At 43.9% G+C, this 26,053-nt stretch overlaps 3 non-coding genes and 1 pseudogene across 3 annotated transcripts; all 4 read left to right on the forward strand.

The window, feature by feature from the left end:
- LOC139235546 (probable G-protein coupled receptor 139) overlaps window positions 1-26,053 on the forward strand; it is a 107,574-nt pseudogene that overhangs the window by 73,960 nt on the left and 7,561 nt on the right.
- Window positions 20,271-20,353, forward strand: trnal-uaa (transfer RNA leucine (anticodon UAA)). The gene has a single exon. It is a non-coding gene; the product is annotated as a tRNA-Leu (tRNA).
- On the forward strand, window positions 22,664-22,746 carry trnal-uaa (transfer RNA leucine (anticodon UAA)). Its single transcript has one exon. It is a non-coding gene; the product is annotated as a tRNA-Leu (tRNA).
- On the forward strand, window positions 25,053-25,135 carry trnal-uaa (transfer RNA leucine (anticodon UAA)). Its single transcript has one exon. It is a non-coding gene; the product is annotated as a tRNA-Leu (tRNA).

Consider the following 26,053-nt stretch of genomic DNA (forward strand, 5'->3'; position numbering starts at 1 on the left):
GTTAAACAATTTATCTTTTAAAAGTTAAATTGAGATTTCCTTTGTCAACAAAACAGTTTAACATCTGTCAGTATTTTATTTCCATTTATGAGTTCCTATTATGAGTTTCAGACACTTCAGTTCCAAGTGTACCAGGTATTTAAAGGTCATTCATTCCCTCTTTTCATGTCGCTGTTAGTTAAAGGGACAGAGATTGATTTCCTCTCATTATGCATTTATAGTAGTAAAAGTAACATCCTTCCTGTTGGTAGTGATTTACATTCTGTGCTGGCCGAGATGGCTGGTGGCATCAACCTTTAAAATACACATTCTCGTGTTCAAATCTCTCCAGGGTCTCACCCATCCCTATCTCTGTAACCTTCTCCAGCCCACCAATCCTCTTAACAGTTTGTTTTCTTTGGAACAGAGGAGGCTGAGGGCAGACTTTAATGAGGTGTAGAAAATTATGAGGGACCTAGATAGAGTGGATAGGAAGGACCTATTTCCCTTCGCAGAGGGGTCAGCAACTAGCTGAACCTTTTAGCCAGTATGTAGCAAGCCCAGCAAGAGAGGGGGAAGTTCTGGACTTAATATTAGGGATTGAAGCTGGGCAGGTGGAAGGGGTATCAGTGGGAGAGCATTGGTGCTATTGATCGTAATTCTCTTAGATTTAGGGTAGTTATGGAAAAGGATAAAGATAGACCAGGAATAAAAGTTCTCAATTGGGGGAAAGCCAATTTTACTGAACTGAGATGTGGTTTAGCCAAAGTGGACTGGAAACAGCTACTTGAAATGGTGAGAGATTGGGAAATGTTGGTGTTCAGAGGGACCTTGGTGTCCTTGTACACGAATCACTGAAAGTTAACATGCAGGCACAGCAAGCAATTAAGAAAACAAATGGTATGTCGGCCTTTATTACAAGAGGAGTTGAGGATAATAGTAAACATAAGAACAGGAACATAAGAAATAGGAACTGGAGTAGGCCATACGGCCCCTCGAGCCTGCTCCGCCATTCAATGAGATCATGGCTGATCTGATCATAGACTCAGCTCCACTTACCCACGAGCTCTCCATAACCCCTTATCCCCTTATCATTTAAAAAACTATTTCTGTCTCAAGTTTATTCAATATCCCAGCTTCCACAGTTCTCTGAGGCAGCGAGTTCGACAGATTTACAACCCTGTGAGAGAAGAAATTCCTCCTCATCTGTTTTAAATGGGCGGCCCCTTATTCTAAGATCATGCTCTCCAGTTCCAGTCTCCCCCCATCTTATACGTTTCGATAAGATCACCTCTCATTCTTCTGAATTCCAATGAGTAGAGGCCAAAACTACTCAACCTTTCCTCATAATTCAACCTGCTGATCCCTTATATCAACCTAGTGAACATTCTCTGAACTGCCTCCAAAGCAATTATATTCTTTCCTAAATATGGAAACCAAAACTGCATTCAGTATTCCAGGTGTGGCCTCACCAAAACCTTCTATAGCTGCAGCAAGACTTCCCCGCTTTTATACTCCATCCCCTTTGCAAAAAAGGTCAAAAAACAATTGGCCTTCCTGTTCACTTGCTGTACCTGCATACTATCCTTTAGTGTTTCATGCACAAGTAACCCCAGGGCCTGCTGTTTTGCGGCACATTGCAATCTTTATCCATTTAAATAATAACTTGCTCAGAGACATCTTACTGCAATTATATAGGACCCTGCTTAGACGACACCTGGAGTATTGTGTACAGTTATGATTGCTTACCTAAGGAAGGATGTACTTACCATTGAGGATGGCAACGAAGGTTCGCCAGACTGATACCTGGGATGGAGGGCTTGTCCTGTGAGGAGAGATTGAGTAGACTAGGCCTATATTCTGTACAGGTTAGAAGAATGAGAGGTGATCTCATTTTAAAACATAAAAATTCTTACAGGGTTTGACAGTATAGATCAGGGGTGTCAAACATACGGCCCGCGGGCCGAACACGGTCCCGCAAGCCTCTTCCTCCGGCCCACCACGTGTTTCAATTTATATGAACCCTCACCCCACCCCCCCCCCCGCCGCCCCGATCTTTTGCTTGCTGACTGAAACACAACTTGAATTTGACGGCCGTCACGCAACAGGAGAAGGGTGGCGGAGGCAGTGGAAAGGTCAGTCGGTGTCCACGGGGAGCAATTCTGGGACAACGAGGGCACTCACATGGACTGACAATGGGAGATAAGTTTTGAGTGAGGCAGTGAGTAAATAAACACCAAGAGAGAGGGGGAGGAGTGTCGCTGGAACTCCAGGTGATGTAACAGATGATGGGGGTTAGTGCAGGGTAGGTAGTGAGGGGGTTGTTTTCTTGCATTTCTCCCCCCTCCTCAGCCCCAGTGAGGCGCTGATTTTAAAATTCTCAGCTTCCTGTTCAAACCCCTCGATGGCCCCGCCCCTCCCTATCTCTGTAACCACCTCCAGCCCCTACAACTTTCCCTCTCTCTGTAACCTTCTCCAGTCCCGACACCCCTCCCTATCTCTGTAACCTCCTCCAGTCCCTACACCCCTACCTATCTCTGTAACCTCCTCCAGACCCTACACCCGTCCCTATCTCTGTAACATCCTCCAGCCCTACACCTCTCCCTATCACTCTAACCTCCTTGAGCCCCTACACCTCTCCCTATCATTGTAACCTCCTCCAGCCCTACACCCTTCCCTATCTCTGTAACCTCCTCCAGCCCTACACCCCTCCCTCTCTCTCTAACCTCTTCGAGCCCCTCCACCTCTCCCGATCTCTCTAACGTTGTTAGGGTTAACTTCAACCCACCACTAGGATTCTGTTAGCCTTAAAGTAAATGCAGGTTTTATTAATACAAGCCAGCAGGGGAGCTATCCCTGAAGGAATGCTCGAAGATAGAGCCAGAGACATATTACTTTATACAGTTTCAGATTATAGCATTAAGTAAATACGCAAGTTCGAATTAATACATGCTGATTGATTAATACATGATTGGTACAGCGCTTCCTCCAATCTGGCTTCTATATGCCTTAATTGGCAATTCAAAATACATGTTGTTATGATTCTTTTTAATTAACTCTTATCTTGCTATACAATTCAAATTCTATGTTATCTGTGTCTGTTCCCAGCTCCCAAGGCCTTTGGTCTATGAATTGGAACATCTGCTCCTCTGTGGAAGGCATCCCACACATGGTTCCCACAGTCTGAAAACAGGCTGTGGGATCCATTTTAAAGACCTCTTAACTCCATTTTAAAACATCGCAATTGTTATTATTAATTGTAATTTCAATTTGTAATCTGCCCTTTCAGTCCCTCCTGTTGATCCCTGATTATTTCTAAATAATCAGCTGATCACACATATGTTCTGAGCCATCTGCTGGAAATGGTGATATCAAGTCCATATTCCTGGGATCGCTCGTAGTTCCATCTTTTGCGGAGTCTTTACACACTACCCCTGACCATTTCACTGGGATATTGGCACGCCATTTATATTTCTTTTTGTACATACAGTGCATAAGCTCGGGGGTCTTGGTTGTTTCCCTAACGCGTTACAAAATCATTCGCCTCCCTATCATGCCTACATTACATAATTAACAAGGCTGTTTGCTGTTCGGCTAGAACCACGTGGTTGTATATCTCTCTGATCTGACACATCAGATATAGTTGGATCACGATACATGTCCATTCCACTACCATTATTATCTCAATTAAATGCCACATCAATTTGAGGACTGCGTAGGCTTCAGGTGACCAGACCTTAAAAATATCCCACCGTGAACAACAATCTTCCTTTCACTGCCTTATCCTAACCTGTTTCCTATATCTCCCGCCTCGGTTTCGTTGATCAGGCGATAGGATTGGGACACTCACGACTCAGATCAGGTGTTCATGCCGTTTTTTTTTTGTTTGATTAACCCTCTTTGGATCTAGCAAAGGCTTTCTGCGTTCTTGGTTACGGGCCTTGGCCAACCTCTTCTTCCTGCATCTCTTGTATCTGCATGTGCAGTCTCCCAGGAGCATCAACACCACTATCAGCTGCACTAGGACTAACACATGGGATATAATTCGAATCCCTATCTTGTAAATTTACTCGGGTAAGCCTCGCCTGTCTTTGCAGTTGTTACATAACATCACCAACCAACTCAAGGCTATTACTATCTTTACTGCCACTAGTGTATGGGAAAGGATCCTTATCCAGGGATGTATAATCTCAAGTACCAAGGCGGGTTTTTCAGGTTATCCTTTATATCACTGTCCAGTTCTTCAGCTTTCTCCTTCAGCTCTTAATATCTTTTAATGTTATTTCTTGAGCTCAGTTAAATCTTCAAGTAACAGGTGAATTGATTGTGCTTGCTCTTCCATGTAAACATCAATGCCTTGCTTAATCTCATCACTTATATTTCATGTCATTGTTTTCCTGGCATGTCATGTTTGCTCTTCCCACTGCCACCGACAGTCTTGGAGTAACGTAAGTTCCCAGGCTAGTTACCACACAATATTCTCCTCGCCCATGATAGGTGTAATGTGTGGGTTCGGTTCGGGCAGGGTTTATTCCCATGACACATCCTTCCATAGTATTGTCAAACCCGCAGCTATCCTTTCTCCCGTCTCCCACTGGGTGAGGGCATATAGTTAGGCTCCCTTCTCTCCGGCACATGGATAAAGATATTCCCCTTATATTTCCATTCTTTTTGATCTCATACTGGTCCATCGCGGATGCACTCTTCCCCTCGTATTATGTTTGTTTCCCCTCACATCCTCCTGTAACCGCATACACCCTTGTCATTCCTTTCAAAAAGGGCCACATTACAGCAAAAGTCTAAAGGGACAAAGTGTGTTAAAAAGACAAGCCTGAAGGCTCTGTGCCTCCATGCGAGGAATATTCGTAATAAGGTGGACGAATTAACTGCACAGGCACCAATTAATGAATATGATATAATTGGCACCACGGAGACATGGCTGTCCTAAGGCTGTGTCCCCTGGTTCTGGACTTCCCCAAAAATCGGGAACAAGCTACCCGCATCTAACCTGTCCCGTCCCGCCAGAATCTTTATGTTTCTATGAAATCCCCTCTCATCCTTCTCAACTCCAATATATAAAAATCCAGTTGATCCAGTCTCTCCTCATATGATAGTCCAGCCATCCCGGGAATCAGTCTGGTGAACCTTCGCTGCAATCCCTCAATAGCAAGAACGTCTTTCCTCAGATTATGAGACCAAAACTGAACACAATATTCCATGTGAGGCCTCACCAAGGCCCTGTACAACTGCAGTAAGAATCTGTTGAATCTGCATTTTACTGTAACTCTATGACATTCTGAACCGATAAAGAAATGGAATCGTGAAATGTATCTGTGTCTCTCAGTCTCTGCCTCACTCTCTACCTCTGTCTCTTTAGAGATCTGTGCATGTGTTTGCGTGTTTGAGTCTTTGTCTCCCTCACTCTGCCTCTCTCTGACTCACTCTGTCTTTCCCTGTTTTTCTGTTTGTCTTGATCTCTCAATCTGCCCGTCTCTTTCTCACAGTGTCCAGTTCTGTTCCAAAGGGATTCTCTCAGTCTCTCTGTCTGACTGTCTCTCTCTTTCCCATCAGCACTGTCTGTCTATGTCTCTGCCTGTCTGTCTCTCTTTGCCTGTCTCTGTTCGACCCTGTCTCTAAACTGTTGAGTATTTCCATCATTTTCTGTTTTTATCTCTGTCTCTCGCTCTCACCTCTCACTATCTCTCTCTCTCTCTCTTTGACGCTCCCTTTTTCCATGTCTTTGTCTTTGTCTCTGGCTTTCCTGTACTCTTTGCCTCCCTCTCTTTATGGAGCACACACACACACATATCTGTGTATGTGTGTGTTTGAGTCTTTGTTTCACTCAGTCAGCCTATCCCTCTCAGTCTCACACTTGCTCTCTCTCTATTTCTCTAGCTCGCTGTCTGTCTCTCCATGTTCCTGTTTTTGTATCTGTCTCTCAATGTGTCTGTCTCTTTCTCATGGTGTCTAGTTCTTTTCATAGCTCGATTCCTGCTGTCTCAAAATCTACACCCGTCATACCTCGTTTGTATAGTCGTGAGTATCCCCACCTGTCATGCGGGAGGAAGCATTTTCGAAATGTAGAATTGTACTTCTGTTATTCGGTATAGATTAATCTTAAAAGTTCCAGAGCAACATAGAAGAGTAAAAATACAGCAAGACGATATTGGCTCTTCCAGATTTTTAGGAAACGGAGACTTTTTCAGGACTCTGTGGTGTTCTGATGCAGAGAGATGGATGATTGAGTTATATCTTAGTAACATTTAAAAACACACAGACGCAGTAATCGTGGCCGAGTGGTTAAGGCGATGGACTAGATATCAATTGGAGTTTACCCGCGCAGGTTAGAATCCTGCCGACTACGGATTTCAGCATTTTTCATTCAATTTCAGACTTTAACCAGGTCCCTGCAAAACGGATCCTGAGTTGGGTGGAATAACGTCCCACACCTTTCAACACTGACATGTTATTCTCATTTTCATTAATCTGCAATATTCACGATACATACGGATAGAAAAACGCAAAAATCAGCGAAATTAGCGACAGTTAGTCAGCCTGTCAATCCCTCTATATGTCTAAGGCACTCTGTGTATGTCGATTGGTGCATCTATATTTTTGGTTATGTATGCGTGTGTGTCTCTGTGTCTTTCTATCTGTGTATATGTCTCTATGTATGCGCAACTGTCTGCGGATATCATCACCATGAATTTGGTATGTCCTGGAACTTTTAAAAAAGATTTGGGAAAAATAATACGGTTGTGACATATGATATCGGCTTTGCTTCAGCGACAGCATTTTCGACTTCAAGTCCCACTCCTGAGACTTGAGCATATAATCTTGGTTGACACTCAAGTGCCGTACTTGGGGAATTTTGCATTGTTGAAGATGTTGACTTTCGGATGAAATGTTAAATTGAAGCTCCATCTGCTCTCTCGGGTGAATGTGAAAGTTCCGACAGCATTATTCGATAAAGAGTACTGAGTTGCCCCCATGTCACTTTTATATAAATATTCTGAAATGCTCACTGAAAAGCTGTGTGTCTGCGTGTGTCTGTGAGGGTGGAGCTCAAGCCCAGATTCTCACAGAGACAGAATGGCCGAGTGTATAAGTCGTTGCATTTCAGATCCAATGGGTTTATAGCTACGTGGGTTCGAACCCCACTCCTGGTAACTCTTGAATTTAACACCAATTTTCTCCCATCCTGCTCAGTGATACCCTAATGCCTTCTGTTGAAACTGTAACTCTGTCACATTCTCAACTGACCAAGAAATGGGATTGTGAAGTGCCTCTCACTCTATGTCTTTAGAGAGCTCTGTATATCTTTACGTGTTTGAGTCTCTGACTCAATGTGTCTGAGGACCAACAAGCTGAATTCAGGGAGCTAGGAGTTAAATTAAAAAGTAGGACTTCAAAGGTAGCAAACTCAGGATTGCTACCAGCGCCACCTGCTAGTCGGAACAGGAATCGCAGGATAGCTCAGATGAATACGTGGCTTGACGTGTGGTGCAGATGGGAGGGATTCAAGTTCTGGGACTTTGGAACCGGTTCTGCGGGAGGTGGGACCAGAACGAAACCGGACGGTCTGCACCTGGGCAGGACCAGAACCAATGTTCAAGGGGGAGTGCATGCTAGCGTTTCTGGGGAGTGTTTAAAGTAATACGGCAGGGTGACGGGAGACAGAGGGAAGTAGAATGGGCGCAGAAGTGAAAGAATAAAAGTAAAGGTGGAGGGCAGAGAAACCCACGGCAAAAATCAAATAGGGCCACTTTACAGCAAAATTCTAAAGGGTCAACGTGTGTTAAAATAACAAGCCTGGAGGTTCTGTGCCTCATTGCGAGGAGTATTCGTAATAAGCTGGACGAATTAACTGCACAAGCAGCAATTACTGAATATGAAATAATTGACACCACGGAGACATGGCTCCAGGGTGACCAAGGCTGGGAATTCAACATTCAGGAAGCATAGACAGAAATGAAAAGGTGGTAGGGTAGCGTAGCTGGTTAAAGAGGAAATTAAGGCAATAGTAAGGAACGACATTAGCTTGGATGATGTGGAATATGAATGGGTGGAGCTGCGGAATACCAAAGGAAGAAAACGCAAGTGGAGTTGTGTACAGATCAGCAGACAGTAGTAGTGAGGTTGGGGACAGCATCAAACAAGAAATTAGGGATGCGTGCCATAAAGATACAGCTGTTATCAAGGGCGACTTTACTTTACATGTAGATTGGGCTAACCAAACAGGTAGCAATATGGTGGAGGAGTATTTCCTCGAGCGTATTAGGGATGGTTTTCTCACTCAGTATATCGAGGGATCATCTAGAGGGCTGGCCATCCTAGACTGGGTGATGTGTAATGAGAAAGGACCAATTAGCAATCTTGTTGTGCGAGGCCACTTGGGAAAGAGTGACCATAATAAGGTAGAATTCTTTATTAAGGTGGCGAGTGACACAGCTAATTCAGAGACTAGGGTCCTGAATTTAAGGAAAGATAACTTCGATGGTATGAGGCGTGAATTTGCTAGAATAGACTGGCGAATGATACTTAAAGGGTTGAAGGTGGATAGGCCATGGCAAACATTTAAAGATCAAATGGATGAACTTCAACAATTGTATTTCCCTGTCTGGAGTAAAAATAAAACGGGGAATGTGGCTCAACCGTGGCTAACAAAGGAAATTAAGGATAGTGTTAAATCCAGGGAAGAGGCATATAAATTGGCCAGAAAAAGCTTCAACCTGAGGACTGGGAGCAATTTAGAATTCGGCAGAGGAGGAAAAAGGGTTTAATTAGGAGGGGGAACATAGATTATGAGAGGAATCTTGCTGGGAACATAATAAAGTTCGATAGATATGTGAAGACAAAAAGATTAGAGAAGACAAACGTAGGTCCCTTGCAATCAGATTCAGGTGAATTTATAGTGGAGAAGAAGGAAATTGTAGACCAGTTGAACAATCACTTTGGTTCTGTCTTCACGAAGGAAGAAACGCATAACCTTCCAGAAATACTAGGGCACCAAGGATCTAGCGAGAAGGAGGAACTGAAGGAAATCCTTATCAGTCAGGTAATTGTGTTCGGGAAATTGATGGGATTGAAGGCCGATAAATCCCCGGGGCCTGATAGTCTGCATTGGAATGTACTTAAGGAAGTGGCCCTAGAAATAGCGGATGATTGGTGATCATTTTCGAACAGTCTATCGACTCTAGATCAGTTCGTATGAACTGAAGGGTAAATAATGTAACACCACATTTTAAAAAAGGAGGGAGATAGAAAGCGGATAATTACAGACCGGTTAGCCTGACATCAGTAGTGGGGAAAATGTACGAATCAATTTATTAAAGATGAAATAGCAGCGCATTTGGAAAGCAGTGACAGGATCGGTCCAAGCTGCATGAATATATGAATGGGAAATCAAGCTCGACAAATCTTCTGGAATTATTTGAGGATGTAGCTAGTATAATGGACAAGGGCAACCAGTGGATGTGGTGTATTTGGACTTTCAAAAGGCTTTCAACAAGGTCCCACACACGTATTGGTGTGCAAAGTTAAAGCACATGGTATGGGGGTAATGTACTGACGTGGATAGAGAACTGGTTGGCAGACAGAAAGCAGAGAGTCGGGATAAACGGTCCTTTTCAGAAAAGCAGGCAGTGACTTGTGGGGTGCCACAGCGCTCATTGCTGGGATCCCAGCTATTTACAATATACATTAATGATTTAGATGAAGGAATTGAGTGTAATATCTTCAAGTTTGCAGATGATACTAACAGGGTGGCGGTGTGAGCTGTGAGGAGGATGCTAAGAGGCTGCAGGGTGACTTGGACCGGTTAGGTGAGAGGGCAAATGCATGGCAGATGCAGTATAATGTGGATAAATGTGAGGTTATCCACTTTAGTGGCAAAAACACGAAGGCAGAATATTATCTGTATGGCAGCAGATTTGGAAAACGGGAGCTGCAACGAGACCTGGGTGTCATGGTACATCAGTCAATGAAAGCTGGCATGCAGTTCCAGCAGGCAGTGAAGAAGGCAAATGGTATGTTGGCCTTCATAGCTAGGGGATTTGAGTATCAGCGCAGGGAGGTCTTACTGCAGTTGTACAGGACATTTGTGAGACCTCACCTGGAATATTGTGTTCAGTTTTGGTCTCGTAATCTGAGGAAGGTCTTTCTTGCTATTGAGGGAGTGCAGCGAAGGTTTACCTGACTGATTCCCGGGATGGCAGGTCTGACATATGAGGAGAGATTGAATCGACTGTGTCTCTGTGTCTGTCTATCTGTATATATGTCTCTGTGTATGTGCAACTGTCTGTGGAAATCATCACCATGAACTTGGTATGTCCTGGAACTTAAAAAAAAGACTTGGGGAAAGTAATACAGCTGTGAACTTTTGTCTCAGCTTTGGTTCAGTGGCAGCATTCTCGACTGAATTAGGAGTTTGTGTGTTCAAGTCGCACTCCTGAGACTTGAGCATATAATCTTGGCTAACACTCAAGTGCAGCACTTGGGGAATTTTGCATTGTTGAAGCTGTTGACATTCGGATGAAATGTTAAATTGAAGCTCCGTCTGCACCCTCGGGTGGAGGTGACAGGTCCCAGAGCATTACATCAAAAAGAATAGGAGAGTTGCCCCCGTGTCAATATTGCTAAAAATGATCGAAATGCTCCCTGAAACCCGATGTGCATGTGTGTGGCTGTGGGGGTGGAGATGAAGCCCAGATTCTCACAGAGACAGAATCTAATTGCTGACGGGACCAGGATGGCCGAGTGGCTAAGGCGTTGGGCTGGTGATCCAGTGGGTTTTTACGCTCGTGGGTTCGTATCCCAGTCCTGGTAATTGCTTAATTAAACAAAGTTTTTTTTTTCATCCTGCTCAGTGATACCCGAATTTCATCTGTTGCATTTGCATTTTTCTGCAACTCGGTGACACTCTGAGCAGATAATGAAATGAAATTGTGCAATATATCTGTGTCGCTAAGTCTCTGCCTCTCTCTCCCTTTAGAGAGCTGTGTATGTGTTTGTGTATTTGAATCTTTGTCTCTCTCAGTCTGCCTCTCTCTGATTCACTCTGTCTGTCCCTTTTACTTTGTTTGTCTCTGTCTCTCAATCTGTCTCTTTCTCACGGTGTCAAGTTCTGTTCCAAAGGGATTCTCTCAGACTATCTGTCTGAATGTCTCTCTCTTTCCATCATCTCTGTCTGTCCATGTCTTTGCCTGTCTCTATTACTCCCTGCCTCTAACCTGATGAGTATTTCCATAATTTTCTGTTTTTGCCTCTTTGTCTCTCTCTCTATCTGTCTTTTTCTCTATCTGTCTACCTCTTTGTCTCTCTCTTTGTCCCTGGCTTTTTCTTTTCATTCCATCACTATTTGCCTCCCTCTCTTTTTGGAGCACGCAAACACATCTCTGTGTATGTATGTTTTCAAGTCTTTGTCTCACTCAGTCTGACCCTCCGTCTCAGTCTCAAACTTTCTGTCTCTCTCTGTCTCTATCTCACTTTCTGTCACTCCCTGTTTCCCTGTTTGTCTCTGTTTCTCAATGTGCCTCTCTCTTTCTCACGGTGTCCAGTTCTGTTCCAATCGGATTCTCTCAGTCTCTCTTTCTGACTGTCTCACTCTTTCCCATCATCTCTGTCTGTCTATGTCTCTGCCTGTCTGTCTCCCTTTGTCTGTCTCTGTTAGTCCCTGTCTCTAACCTGATAAGTATTTCCATCATTTTCTGCTTTTGTCTCTATCTCTCTCTCTCTCTATCTGTATCTCTCCTTGTCACTGTATTTATCATTGTCTTTCTCTCATTCTATCCCTCTCTCTCTTAATCGATCACACACACAGACCTCTGTATATGAATGTGTTTGAGTCTTTTTCTCACTCAGTCTGCCTCTCCTTCTCAGTCTCACACTTTCTGTCTGTCTTTCCCTGTTTGTCGGTTTGCCTCTGTCTCTCAATGTGTCTGTCGACTTTTCATGGTGACCAGTTCTGTTCACAACTCGATTCCTGCTCTGACAGAACTGATGCTCGTCAGTTTCTCGTTTGTTAGTGGTGAGTATCCCCGCCTGTCATGAGGAGTCCGGGGATCAATTCACCGACGGGGAGGCAGTTTTTTCAAAATGTTGAATTTTACTTCTGTTTCTTGGAAGAGATTCATATTAAAAAGTTCTAGAGCAATATAGAACTGTAAAAATACAGGTAGAGGAGATTGCCTCTTCCTGATTTTGAGCAAACGGAGACTTTTTCATGATTCTTTGGCCGTCTGCTGCACAGAGATGGATGACTGAGTTGTTTCTGCGTAACGTTCAAGCAGGCAGAAATGCATTAGTCGTGGCCGAGTGGTTAAGGCGATGAATTCGAAATCCATTGAGTTTTCTCCATGCAGGTTCGAATCCTGCAGACTTCGATGCCCAGCATTTTTCATTGCATTTCACAATTTAACCATGTCTCTACAAAACTGATCCTGAGATAGGTGGAATAACATCCCACACCTTTCAACACTGACAGCTCTTTCTGATTTTTATTAATCTGCAATATTAAAGATACATACGGACAGAAAAACGCAAAAAGCTGTCAAAGTTTCTACAGTGATTCAGACTGCCTATCCTTCTATATGTCTAAGGCATCGGTGCATCTCCGTTGGTGCGTGTAACTGTCTGTGGAAATCACCACCATAAATTTGGTATGTCCTGGAACTTATAAAAAAGAATTGGGAAAAATAATACTGTTGTGAACTTTGGTATCGGCTTTGTTGCAGTGGCAGCAGTCTCGACTGAATCAGGAGTTTGTGTGTTCAATTCCCACTCCTGAGACTTAAGCATATAATCTTGGCTAACACTCTAGTGCAGCACTTGGGGAATTTTGCATTGTTGAAGCTGTTGAAGTTCGGATGAAATGTTAAATTGAAGCTCCGTCTGCACCCTCGTATGGATGTGAAACATTCCAGAGCATTACTCGAAAAAGAATAGGAGAGTTGCCCCCGTGTCAATATTACTAAAAATGTTCGTAAATGCTCACTGAAAAACGATGTGTATGTGTGTGTCTGTGGGAGTGGGGTTGAATCCAGATTCTCGCAGAGACAGAATCCAGATTGTGACAGGACCAGGATGGCCGCGTGGTTAAGGCGGTGGCTTTAAAATTAAATGGACTTTTCCCGCGTGGGTTTGTACCCCACTCCTGGTATCTCTTTAATTTAACACGATTTCCTCCCATTCCGATCAGTGATACCGGATTTTCATCTGTTGAATCTGCAATTTTCTGTACCTATGTGACACTCTGAGCCGATAATGAAATGAAATTGTGAAATGTATCTGTGTCGCTCGGTCTCTGCCTCTCTCTCTCTTTCGAGAGCTGTGTATGCGTTTGTATGTTTGAGTCTTTGTCTCAATCTATCTGTCCCTGTTTCTCGATTTGTCTCTGTCTCTCAATCTGTCTCTTTCTCACGGTGTCCACGTCTGTCCCAATGGGATTCTCTCAGACTCTTTGTCTGACTGGCTCTCTCTTTCCCATCATTTCTGTCTGACCATGTCTTTGCCTGCCTCTGTTCGTCCCTGTCTCTAACCTGATAAGTATTTCCATCATTTTCAGTTTTTGTCTCTATCTCTCTCTCGCTATCTGTCTCTCTCCTTGTCACTGTCTTTATCATTGTCTTTCTCTCACTCTTTCCCTCTCTCTCTTTATAAATCACACACACACATCTCTGTATATGTTTGTATTTGAGTCTTTTTCTCACTCAGTCTGCCTCAGACTCATACTTCCTGTCTCTCGTTGTCTCTATCTCGTTGTCTGTCTCTCCCTGTTTGTCGGTTTGTCTCTGTCTCTCAATATGTCGGTCGGCTTCTCATGGTGTCCAGTTCTGTTCACATCTCGATTCCAGGTCTGACAGAGCCACGATCTGTCAGTTCCTCGTTAGTATAGTGGTGAGTATCCCTGCCTGTTATGCAGGAGACTGAGGTTCAATTCGCCGACGAGGAGGCAGTTGTTTCAAATATACAAAGTTTTACTTTTGTTTCTTGGTATCGACTCATGTTAAAAAGTTCCAGAGTAATATAGAACATTACAAATACAGCAAGATCAGATTGCTACTTCCAGATTTTTAGCAAACGGAGACTGTTTCAGGATTCTGTGGCCGTATGCTGCACAGAAATGGATGACTGAGTTTTAGCTGAGTAACATTTAAAGAGGCAGCGGACCAGTGGTTGTGGCCGAGTGGTTAAGACGATGGACTGAAAATCCATTGGGGTTTCCCCGTGCAGATTTGATTCCGGCCGACTGCGTTTCTCAGCATATTTCATTCTGTTTGATAATTTAACCAAGTTCATGCAAAACTGATTCTGAGATAGATGGAACAAAAGCCAGCCAAAGTAGCGACAGTGAACCTGCCTGTCTATCCATCTATTTGTATAAGTTCTCTGTCTATATCTTGATCTGGGTGTTATGGTACATCAGTCATTGAAAGTTGGCACGCAGGTGCAGCAGGCGGTGAAGCAGGCAAATGGCATGTTCGCCTTCATAGCTGGGTGATTTGAGTGTAGGAGCAGGGAGGTCTGACTGCAGTTGTACAGAGCCTTGGTGGGGTCACACCTGGAATATTGTGTGGAATTTTTTGAGGATGTTTCCAGTAGAGTGGACAAGGGAGAACCAGTTGATGTGGTATATTTGGACTTTCAGAAGGCTTTCGACAAGGTCCCTCACAAGAGATTAATGTGCAAAGTTAAAGCACATGGGATTGGGGGTAGTGTGCTGACATGGATTGAGAACTGGTTGTCAGACAGGAAGCAAAGAGTAGGAGTAAATGGGGACTTTTCAGAATGGCAGGCAGTGACTAATGGGGTACCGCAAGGTTCTGTGCTGGGGCCCCAGCTGTGTACACATTAATGATTTAGACGAGGGGATTAAATGTAGTATCTCCAAATTTGCGGATGACACTAAGTTGGGTGGCAGTGTGAGCTGCAAGGAGGATTCTATGAGGCTGCAGAGCGACTTGGATAGGTTAGGTGAGTGGGCAAATGCATGGCAGATGAAGTATAATGTGGATAAATGTGAGGTTTTCCACTTTGGTGGTAAAAACAGAGAGACAGACTATTATCTGAATGGTGACAGATTAGGAAAAGGGCAGGTGCAAAGAGACCTGGGTGTCATGGTACATCAGCCATTGAAGGTTGGCATGCAGGTACAGCATGCGGTTAAGAAAGCAAATGGCATGTTGGCCTTCATAGCGAGGGGATTTGAGTACAAGGGCAGGGAGGTGTTGCTACAATTGTACAGGGCCTTGGTGAGGCCACACCTGGAGTATTGTGTACAGTTTTGGTCTCCTAACCTGAGGAAGGACATTCTTGCTATTGAGGGAGTGCAGCGAAGGTTCACCAGACTGATTCCCGGGATGGCGGGACTGACCTATCAAGAAAGACTGGATCAACTGGGCTTGTATTCACTGGAGTTCAGAAGAATGAGAGGGGACCTCATAGAAACGTTTAAAATTCTGACGGGGTTAGACAGGTTAGATGCAGGAAGAATGTTCCCAATGTTGGGGAAGTCCAGAACCAGGGGACACAGTCTAAGGATAAGGGGGAAGCCATTTAGGACCGAGATGAGGAGGAATTTCTTCACCCAGAGAGTGGTGAACCTGTGGAATTCTCTACCACAGAAAGTTGTTGAGGCCAATTCACTAAATATATTCAAAAAGGAGTTAGATGAAGTCCTTACTACTAGGGGAATCAAGGGGTATGGTGAGAAAGCAGGAATGGGGTACTGAAGTTGCATGTTCAGCCATGAACTCATTGAATGGCGGTGCAGGCTAGAAGGGCCGAATGGCCTACTCCTGCACCTATTTTCTATGTTTCTATGTTTCTATGTCCTTGCTATTGAGGGAGTACAGCGAAGATTCACCAGCTTGATTCCCGGGATGGCAGGACTGACATATGAGGAGAGACTGGATCAACTGGGCTGGTATCCACTGGAGTTTAGAAGAATGAGAGGCGCTCCCATAGAAATATATAAAATTCTGACGAGATTGGACAGGTTAGAGGCGGTTAGAATGTTCCCATTGCTGTGGAATTCGAGAACCAAGGGTGACAGTGTAAGATTAAGTGGTAAGGTATTTAGGACCGAAATGAGGAGACACCTCTTCACTCTGGCATTCTCTACCGCAGAAAGTTGTTGAGGCCAGATCGTTAGATATATTCAAAACGGAGTTAGATATGGCCCTTACGGCTAAAGGGATCAAGGGGTATGGAGAGAAAGCAGGAAAGGGGTACTGAGGTTGAATGATCAGCCATGATCTTATTGAATGATGGTGCAGGCTCGAAGGGCCGAATGGCCTACTCCTGCAACTAATTTATTTGTTTCTATGTTTCTATGTTGATGCGTGTATATTTTTGGTTATTGTGTGTGTGTGTGTCTGTGTATGTCTGTCTGTATACATGTCTCTGTGTATGTGCAACTGTCTATGGAAATCATCACCATGAATTTGGTGCGTCCTGGAAATTTTAAAAAGCTTCGGGAAAATAATACGTTTGTGACCTTTGGTATCGGCTTTGTTTCAGTGGCTCCATTCTCGACTGAATCAGGAGGTTGTGTGTGTCAGTCGCACTCCTGAGACTTGAGCACGTCATCTTGGCTGACACTCAAATGCAGTGCTTGGGGAATTTTTGAAGCTGTTGACATTCGGATGAAATGTTAAATTGAAACTTCATCTGCACACTCGGGTGGATGTGAAAGGTCCCATAGCATTCTCATGGTGTCCAGTTCTATTCACAGCTCGAATATTGCTTTGACAAAACCCATGCGCATCAATTCCTCGTGGGAAAGTGGTGAATATCCCCATCTGTCACACGGGAGACCACGGTTCAATTCCCTAACGGGGAATCTGCATTTTACAAAAGGCAGAATTTTGCTTCTGTTTCTTGGTATAGATTCATATTAAAAAGTTCCAGAGCAATAGAGAGCAGCAAAAATACAGCCTCTTCCAGATTTTTAGCAAACGGTGACTTTTTCCACTATTCTGTGGCCGTCTGCTGCACAGAGATGGATGGTTGAGTTTTAACTGAGCAACATTTAAAAAGGCAGCGAGCCAGTAGTCGTGGCCCATTGGTTAAGGCCATAGACTAAAAATCCATTCGGGTTTCCCCGCATAGATTTGAATCCTGCCGACTCCGTTTCTCAACATATTTCATTCTGTTTGACAATTTAACCAGGTCCCTGCAAAACTGATTCTGAGATAGACGGAACAACGCCCCACACCTTTCAATGCCGCCGCAATTTTCTTTCTTTCATTAATCTGCAATATTCACGAGACATACGGATAGAAAATCGCAAAATTCAGCCAAAGTTGCGACAGTGATTCAGCCTGTCGAACCCTCGAGATGTCGAAGGCATCTGTGCATGTCCGTTGGTGCTTGTAAATTTTTGTGTGTGTGTCTCTGTGTCTGTCTATCTGTAAAAATGTCTATGTGTATGTGCAACTGTCTGTGGAAATCATCACCATGAATTTGGTATGTCCTGGAACTTAAAAAAAAGACTTGGGAAAGTAACATGGCTGTGAACTTTTGTCTCAGCTTTGGTTCAGTGGCAGCATTCTTGACTGAACCAGGAGTTTGTGTGTTCAAGTCGCACTCCTGAGACTTGAGCATATCATCTTGGCTAACACTCAACTGCAGCATTTGGGGAATTTTGCATTGTTGAAACTGTTGACTTTCTGATGAAATGTTAAATTGAAGCTCCGTCTGCGCACTCGGGTGGTTGAGAGGTCCCAGAGCATTACTCGAAAAAGAATAGGAGAGTTGCCCCCGTGTTAAAATTCCGAAAAATGTTCGGGAATGCTCCCTGAAACCCGATGTGTTTGTGTGTGTCTGTGGAGGTGGAGTTGAAGCCCAGATTCTCACATAGACAGAATCCAATCGCTGACGGCACCAGGATGGCCGAGTGGTTAAGGCTTAAGATCCAATGGGTTTATACCTGCGTGGGTACGAACCCCACTCCTGGTAATTACTTAATTAAACAGTGATTTCTCCCATTCTGCTCAGTGATAACTGATTTTCATCTTTTGCATTTTTCTGTAGCTCGGTGACAATCTGAGCAGATAATGAAATGAAATTGTGAAATGTATCCGTATCGCTCAGTCTCTGCCTCTCGCTCTGTCTTTAGAGAGCTGTATATGTATTTGTGTGTTTGAGTCTTTGTCTCTCTCAGTCTGCCTCTCTCTGATTCACTCTGTCTGTCCCTGTTTCTCTGTTTGTCTCTGTCTCTCAATCTGTCTCCTTCACACGGTATCCAGTTCTGTTCCAATGGGATTCTGTCATACTCTCTGTCTGACTATCTTGTTCTTTCCCATCATCTCTGTCTTTGCCTGTCTCTGCTCGTCCCTGTCTCTAACCTGATGAGTATTTCCATCATTTTCTGTTTTGGTCTCGATGTCTCTCTCTCTATTTTTATCTTTCTCTCTATCTGTCTCCCTCTTGTCTCTCTCCTTGTCCCTGTCTTTCTCTCACTCTTTCCCTCCCTCTCTTTATAAATCACACAAACACATCTCTGTATATGTATGTGTTTGAGTCTTTGCCTCACTCAGTCTGACCCTAACTCTCAGTCTCAAACTTTCTGTCTCTCTCTGTCTCTACCTCGCTGTCAGTTTCTCGCTGTTTTGCTGAATGTCTCTGTCTCTCAATGTGCCTGTCTCTTTCTCACGATGTCCAGTTGTGTTCCAATGGGATTCTCTCAGTCTCTGTCTGACTGTCTCACTCTTTCCCATCATCTCTGTCTATCGATGTCTCTGCCTGCCTGTCCCTCTTTGCCTGTCGCTGGTAATTCCTGTCTCTACCCTGCTGAGAATTTCCAACATTTTCTTTTTATTTCTTTGTCTCTCTGTCTATCTGTCGCTCTCTCTCTCCATCTGTCTCTCTCCTTGTCACTTTCTTTATGATTGTCTTTCTCTCACTCTTTCCCTCTTTCTCTTTATAGATCACACACACAGATCTCTTTAGATGTATGTGTTTAAGAGTCTTTTTCTCACTCTGTCTGCCTCTCGTTTTCAGTCTCACACTTGCTGTCTCTCGATGTCTCGATCTCGCTGTCTGTCTCTCCCTGTTTGTCGGTTTGTCTCTGTCTCGCAATGTGTCTGTCGACTTCTCATGGTGTCCAGTTCTATTCACAGCTCGAATATTGCTTTGACAAAACCCGTGCGCATCAATTCCTCGTGGGAAAGTGGTGAATATCCCCGCCTGTCACACGGGAGACCACGGTTCAATTCCCTAACGGGGAGGCTGCATTTTACAAAAGGCAGAATTTTGCTTCTGTTTCTTGGTATAGATTCATATTAAAAAGTTCCAGGGCAATACAGAGCAGCAGAAATAGAGCAGCAAAAATACAGCCTCTTCCAGCTTTTTAGCAAACGGTGACTTTTTCACTATTCTGTGGCCGTCTGCTGCACAGAGATGGAAGGTTGAGTTTTAACTGAGTAACATTTAAAAAGGCAGCGAGCCAGTAGTCGTGGCCCATTGGTTAAGGCCAGAGACTAAAAATCCATTCGGGTTTCCCCGCATAGATTTGAATCCTGCCGACTCCGTTTCTCAGCATATTTCATTCTGTTTGACAATTTAACCAGGTCCCTGCAAAACTGATTCTGAGATAGACGGAACAACATCCCACACCTTTCAATACCGCCGCTATTTTCTTTCTTTCATTAATCTGCAATATTCACGATACATACGGATCGAAAATCGCCAACATCAGCCAAAGTTGCGACAGTGATTCAGCCTGTCTATCGCTCGAGATGTCTCAGGCATCTGTGCATGTCTGTTGGTGCGTGCAAATTTTTGTGTGTGTGTTTCTCTGTGTCTGTCTATCTGTAAAAATGTCTATGTGTATGTGCAACTGTCTGTGGAAATCATCACCATGAATTTGGTATGTCCCGGAACTTAAAAAAAAGACTTGGGAAAGTAATATGGCTGTGAACTTTTGTCTTAGCTTTGGTTCAGTGGCAGCATTCTTGACTGAATCAGGAGTTTGTGTGTACAAGTCGCACTCCTGAGACTTGAGCATACAACCTTTGCTAACACTCAACTGCAGCATTTGGGGAATTTTGCAGTGTTGAAACTGTTGACTTTCGGATGAAATGTTAAATTGAAGCACCGGCTGCGCACTCGGGTGGTTGTGAGAGGTCTCGGAGCATTACTCGAAAAAGAATAGGAGAGTTTCCCCCGTGTCAATTTTCCCAAAAATGTTCGGAAATACTCCCTGAAACCCGATGTGTTTGTGTGTGTCTGTGGAGGTGGAGTTGAAGCCCAGATTCTCACATAGACAGAATCCAATCGCTGACGGCACCAGGATGGCCGAGTGGTTAAGGCGTTGGGCTTAAGATCCAATGGGTTTATACCTGCGTGGGTTCGAACCCCACTCCTGGTAATTACTTAATTAAAGAGTGATATCTCCCATTCTGCTCAGTGATAACTGATTTTCATCTGTTGCATTTGCATTTTTCTGCAGCTCGGTGACAATCTGAGCAGATAATTAAATGAAATTGTGAAATGTATCTGTATCGCTCAGTCTCTGCCTCTCGCTCTGTCTTTAGAGAGCTGTATATGTATTTGTGTGTTTGAATCTTTGTCTCTCTCAGTCTGATTCACTCTGTCTGTCCCAGTTTCTCTGTTTGTCTCTGTCTCTCAATCTGTCCCCTTCACACGGTATCCAGTTCTGTTCCAATGGGATTCTGTCATACTCTCTGTCTGACTGTCTCGTTCTTTCCCATCATCTATGTCTTTGCCTGTCTCTGCTCGTCTCTGTCTCTAACCTGATGAGTATTTCCATCATTTTCTGTTTTGGTCTCGATGTCTCTCTCTCTCTATTTATCTTTCTCTCTATCTGTCTCCCTCTTTGTCTCTCTCCTTGTCCCTGTCTTTCTCTCACTCTTTCCCTCCCTCTCTTTATAAATCACACAAACACATCTCTGTATATGTATGTGTTTGAGTCTTTGCCTCACTCAGTCTGACCCTCCCTCTCAGTCTCAAACTTTCTGTCATCTCTGTCTCTACCTCGCTGTCTGTTTCTCCCTGTTTCGCTGTTTGTCTCTGTCTCTCAATGTGCCTGTCTCATTCTCACGGTGTCCAGTTGTGTTCCAATGGGATTCTCTCAGTCTCTCTGTCTGACTGTTTCACTCTTTCCCATCATCACTGTCTATCTATGTCTCTGCCTGCCTGTCTCTCTTTGCCTGTCGCTGGTAGTTACTGTCTCTAACCTGCTGAGAATTTCCAACATTTTCTTTTTATTTCTTTGTCTCTCTGTCTATCTGTCGCTCTCTCTCCATCTGTCTCTCTCATTGTCACTGTCTTTATGATTGTCTTTCTCTCAATCTTTCCGTCTTTCTCTTTATAGATCACACACACAGATCTCTTTAGATGTATGTGTTTGAGAGTCTTTTTATCACTCAGTCTGCCTCTCGTTTTCAGTCTCACACTTGCTGTCTCTCGTTGTCTCGATCTCGCTGTCTGTCTCTCCATGTTTGTCGGTTTGTCTCTGTCTCGCAATGTGTCTGTCGACTTCTCATGGTGTCCAGTTCTATTCACAGCTCGAATATTGCTTTGACAAAACCCATGCGCATCAATTCCTTGTGGGAAAGTCGTGAATATCCCCACCTGTCACACGGGAGACCACGGTTCCATTCCCTAACGGGGAAGCTGCATTTTACAAAAGGCAGAATTTTGCTTCTGTTTCTTGGTATAGATTCATATTAAAAAGTTCCAGAGCAATATAGAGCAGCAAAAATACAGCCTCTTCCAGATTGTTAGCAAACGGTGACTTTTTCACTATTCTGTGGCCGTCTGCTGCACAGAGATGGAAGGTTGAGTTTTAACTGAGTAACATTTAAAAAGGCAGCGAGCCAGTAGTCGTGGCCCATTGGTTAAGGCCATAGACTAAAAATCCATTCGGGTTTCCCCGCATAGATTTGAATCCTGCCGACTCCGTTTCTCAGCATATTTCATTCTGTTTGACAATTTAACCAGGTCCCTGCAAAACTGATTCTGAGATAGACGGAACAACGTCCCACACCTTTCAATGCTGCCGCTATTTTCATTCTTTCATTCATCTGCAATATTCACGATACATACGGATCGAAAATCGCAAAGATCAGCCAAAGTTGCGACAGTGATTCAGCCTGTCTATACCTCGAGATGTCTCAGGCATCTGTGCATGTCCGTTGGAGCGTGTAAATTTTTGTGTGTGCGTCTCTGTGTCTGTCTATCTGTAAAAATGTCTATGTGTATGTGCAACTGTCTGTGGAAATCATCACCATGAATTTGGTATTTCCCGAAACTTAAAAAAAAGACTTGGGAAAGTAATATGGCTGTGAACTTTTGTCTTAGCTTTGGTTCAGTGGCAGCATCCTTGACTGAATCAGGAGTTTGTGTGTACAAGTCGCACTCCTGAGACTTGAGCATACAACCTTTGCTAACACTCAACTGCAGCATTTGGGGAATTTTGCAGTGTTGAAACTGTTGACTTTCGGATGAAATGTTAAATGGAAGCACCGGCTGTGCACTCAGGTGGTTGTGAGAGGTCCCAGAGCATTACTCGAAAAAGAATGGGAGAGTTTCCCCCGTGTCAATTTTCCGAAAAATGTTCGGAAATACTCCCTGAAACCCGATGTGTTTGTGTGTGTCTGTGGAGGTGGAGTTGAAGCCCAGATCCTCACATAGACCGAATCCAATCGCTGACGGCACCAGGATGGCCGAGTGGTTAAGGCGTTGGGCTTAAGATCCAATGGGTTTATACCCGCGTGTGTTCGAACCCCACTCCTGGTAATTACTGAATTAAACAGCGATTTCTCCCATTCTGCTCAGTGATAACTGATTTGCATTTTTCTGTAGCTCGGTGACAATCTGAGCAGATAATTAAATGAAATTGCGAAATGTATCTGTATCGCTCAGTCTCTGCCTCTCGCTCTGTCTTTAGAGAGCTGTATATGTATTTGTGTGTTTGAGTCTTTGTCTCGCTCAGTCTGCCTCTCTCTGATTCACTCTGTCTGTCCCTGTTTCTCTGTTTGTCTCTGTCTCTCAATCTGTCTCCTTCACACGGTATCCAGTTCTGTTCCAATGGGATTCTGTCATACTCTCTGTCTGACTGTCTCGTTCTTTCCCATCATCTATGTCTTTGCCTGTTTCTGCTCGTCCCTGTCTCTAACCTGATGAGTATTTCCATCATTTTCTGTTTTTGTCTCGATGTCTCTCTCTCTCTATTTATCTTTCTCTCTATCTGTCTCCCTCTTTGTCTCTCTCCTTGTCCCTGTCTTTCTCTCACCCTTTCCCTCCCTCTCTTTATAAATCACACAAATACATCTCTGTATATGTATGTGTTTGAGCCTTTGCCTCACTCAGTCTGACCCTAACTCTCAGTCTCAAACTTTCTGTCTCTCTCTGTCTCTACCTCGCTGTCTGTTTCTCCCTGTTTTGCTGTGTGTCTCTGTCTCTCAATGTGCCTGTCTCTTTCTCACGGTGTCCAGTTGTGTTCCAATGGGATTCTCTCAGTCTCTCTGTCTGACTGTCTCACTCTTTCCAATCATCTCTGTCTATCTATGTCTCTGCCTGCCTGTCTCTCTTTGCCTGTCGCTGGTAGTTCCTGTCTCTAACCTGCTGAGAATTTCCAACATTTTCTTTTTATTTTATTGTCTCTCTGTCTATCTGTCGCTCTCTCTCCATCTGTCTCTCTCATTGTCACTGTCTTTATGGTTGTCTTTCTCTCAATCTTTCCGTCTTTCTCTTTATAGATCACACACACAGATCTCTTTAGATGTATGTGTTTGAGAGTCTTTTTCTCACTCAGTCTGCCTCTCGTTTTCAGACTCACACTTGCTGTCTCTCGTTGTCTCGATCTCGCTGTCTGTCTCTCCCTGTTTGTCGGTTTGTCTCTGTCTCGCAATGTGTCTGTCGACTTCTCATGGTGTCCAGTTCTATTCACAGCTCGAATATTGGTTTGACAAAACCCATGCGCATCAATTCCTTGTGGGAAAGTCGTGAATATCCCCACCTGTCACACGGGAGACCACGGTTCGATTCCCTAACGGGGAAGCTGCATTTTACAAAAGGCAGAATTTTGCTTCTGTTTCTTGGTATAGATTCATATTAAAAAGTTCCAGAGCAATATAGAGCAGCAAAAATACAGCCTCTTCCAGATTTTTAGCAAACGGTGACTTTTTCACTATTCTGTGGCCGTCTGCTGCACAGAGATGGAAGGTTGAGTTTTAAATGAGTAACATTTAAAAAGGCAGCGAGCCAGTAGTCGTGGCCCATTGGTTAAGGCCATAGACTAAAAATCCATTCGGGTTTCCCCGCATAGATTTGAATCCTGCCGACTCCGTTTCTCAGCATATTTCATTCTGTTTGAAAATTTAACCAGGTCCCTGCAAAACTGATTCTAAGATAGACGGAACAACGTCCCACACCTTTCAATGCTGCCGCTATTTTCATTCTTTCATTAATCTGCAATATTCACGATACATACGGATCGAAAATCGCAAAGATCAGCCAAAGTTGCGACAGTGATTCAGCCTGTCTATACCTCGAGATGTCTCAGGCATCTGTGCATGTCCGTTGGAGCGTGTAAATTTTTGTGTGTGCGTCTCTGTGTCTGTCTATCTGTAAAAATGTCTATGTGTATGTGCAACTGTCTGTGGAAATCATCATCATGAATTTGGTATGTCCCGAAACTTAAAAAAAAGACTTGGGAAAGTAATATGGCTGTGAACTTTTGTCTTAGCTTTGGTTCAGTGGCAGCATCCTTGACTGAATCAGGAGTTTGTGTGTACAAGTCGCACTCCTGAGACTTGAGCATACAACCTTTGCTAACACTCAACTGCAGCATTTGGGGAATTTTGCAGTGTTGAAACTGTTGACTTTCGGATGAAATGTTAAATGGAAGCACCGGCTGCGCACTCGGGTGGTTGTGAGAGGTCCCAGAGCATTACTCGAAAAACAATAGGAGAGTTTCCCCCGTGTCAATTTTCCGAAAAATGTTCGGAAATACTCCCTGAAACCCGATGTGTTTGTGTGTGTCTGTGGAGGTGGAGTTGAGGCCCAGATTCTCAAATAGACAGAATCCAATCGCTGACAGCACCAGGATGGCCCAGTGGTTAAGGCGTTGGGCTTAAGATCCAATGGGTTTATACCTGCGTGGGTTCGAACCCGACTCCTGGTGATTACTTAATTAAACAGTGATATCTCCCATTCTGCTCAGTGATAACTGATTTTCATCTGTTGCATTTGCATTTTTCTGTTGCTCGGTGAAAATCTGAGCAGATAATTAAATGAAATTGAGAAATGTATCTGTATCGCTCAGTCTCTGCCTCTCGCTCTGTCTTCAGAGAGCTGTATATGTATTTGTGTGTTTGAGTCTTTGTCTCTCTCAGTCTGATTCACTCTGTCTGTCCCTGTTTCCCTGTTTGTCTCTGTCTCTCAATCTGTCTCCTTCACACGGTATCCAGTTCTGTTCCAATGGGATTCTGTCATACTCTCTGTCTGACTGTCTCGTTCTTTCCCATCATCTATGTCTTTGCCTGTCTCTGCTCGTCCCTGTCTCTAACCTGATGAGTATTTCCATCATTTTCTGTTTTTGTCTCGATTTCTCTCTCTCTCTATTTATCTTTCTCTCTATCTGTCTCCCTCTTTGTCTCTCTCCTTGTCCCTGTCTTTCTCTCACTCTTTCCCTCCCTCTCTTTATAAATCACACAAACACATCTCTGTATATGTATGTGTTTGAGTCTTTGCCTCACTCAGTCTGACCCTAACTCTCAGTCTCAAACTTTCTGTCTCTCTCTGTCTCTACCTCGCTGTCTGTTTCTCCCTGTTTTGCTGTTTGTCTCTGTCTCTCAATGTGCCTGTCTCTTTCTCACGGTGTCCAGTTGTATTCCAATGGGATTCTCTCAGTCTCTCTGTCTGACTGTCTCACTCTTTCCAATCATCTCTGTCTATCTATGTCTCTGCCTGCCTGTCTCTCTTTGCCTGTCGCTGGTAGTTCCTGTCTCTCACCTGCTGAGAATTTCCAACATTTTCTGTTTATTTCTTTGTCTCTCTGTCTATCTGTCGCTCTCTCTCCATCTGTCTCTCTCCTTGTCAC

This window comes from Pristiophorus japonicus, chromosome 23 (assembly GCF_044704955.1).
Source record: "Pristiophorus japonicus isolate sPriJap1 chromosome 23, sPriJap1.hap1, whole genome shotgun sequence".
Classification (NCBI taxonomy): Eukaryota; Metazoa; Chordata; class Chondrichthyes; family Pristiophoridae; genus Pristiophorus; species Pristiophorus japonicus.